Here is a 1,517-nt window from a genome sequence, read left to right as displayed (position 1 = left end):
TCTTTCGACGATGGTCGTTTCAAAACAACATTTGGTTGAGTCTGGACAAAAGGAGCGTCGTTGAACAGAGGGGGCGGGGCTTAGAACCCGCTTTAAATTTTAATAGCAATTACGGGTATAAATCAAGTCGGGGTGAAGTACTTTGTGAGGGTCATAGACTTGAATTATGATATCCTAGACCGGCTACTGTCATGGCCGTCGCTCTTTGCTCTCTCTACAAAAAAAAAAAGATAAACTTCGCTGCGCTATAGCGCGCCATAAGCGTGCAAGTGAAGGGGAAAATACAAGTCTCGTTTTAGTAAAAAGCACGCACAACGTCTGTTTATCAGTTGACACGAGTGTTCCAGTAGTAGCAGAAATGGGCGGCTCATTTCTCTAATGTTGAGTTAAACCTTTTTGATAGTGATCAAGTGTTCTAGCAGCTTTCCTAAACACTAACCTAAACAACCAGAGAAAAGAACAGGAGAGAAAAAGAAAATTTTCTTTTTCATTTTTGTGGGTGCTGTGAACACTAATAAAAGCACCAGTGTTTTTATGACATTACTTACTGTTTTTTGGGGGGGGTTTTGAGTACATAATATTACTCAAGTGAAAGGAAAAGAGTAAAGATTCAAGAGATTAGTTGTTTATTTTTCACTCAACCAAAGAGAGGTAACTTTTTTTTTCTTTTAAAATCTTTTTTGATCGCCACTATAATATTGTCAGTAGAATAAATGAGATTAAATTACGTTCTCTTTGAGCGCGTCCCAGTGCTCGGTGCTAAAATGTTACATCTACAATGATTATGCCAAGGAGATGGGTCTTTCTCACTTTTAAGACATGTACAAGACGACAACCCTCAATGAAATACGTACTAACACAACAAACAAGGTCGGGCAGATAGAACCTTGTAACTCTGACCCATCATTGTAAAAGGGCGTCAACTCGAAGTCAAATTATTCCAAAATCAACAGTAACGTCTGACAGATAGAGCCCTTTAGCTCTCAACAATGTACATCGCGGGTAGGCAGACAGAGTCAAAAGGACCAATCAGCGCCTAAACCGTTGGTCAAGGTTGGACACTTTCGGCTGGGAGACCTGTCCGAAAAAGACATTTATTTTTAATCGAAATCTTTCCATAACGACCATTTTAATCAAAATCTTTCTATAACGACCAAAAAGCCTATCAAATTTCTTTTTTGTGAGCAGTATAAAAATGCGATGTACTTTTAATCACTACGTTGTATACGAACCAATAACAGTGTGAGTCAAACCTCTCAATTCGGACCAATTTAGAGTGGCGTCTACATTGAGAGTCAAAAACGTCCTATCTGCAACAATGAAGAATCGCTAATGGAACCTTTTGGCACCTGGCGTCAAACAGGGACCCGGGGACGCTCTACGGGACTAGCTGGCACCACGGGGGCCTCAGGTTCCGGTCCGGGCCGGGACATTCAACGGGCAATCGTTGGCAGGACATTCACGGACGCCCCTCATAAATCTTCCCACGTATGGTTGGGGTGGTAGTTTTGGGGAGG

This window comes from Aplysia californica, unplaced genomic scaffold (assembly GCF_000002075.1).
Source record: "Aplysia californica isolate F4 #8 unplaced genomic scaffold, AplCal3.0 scaffold00573, whole genome shotgun sequence".
NCBI lineage: Eukaryota > Metazoa > Mollusca > Gastropoda > Aplysiida > Aplysiidae > Aplysia > Aplysia californica.
This window is presented reverse-complemented; position numbering follows the sequence as displayed.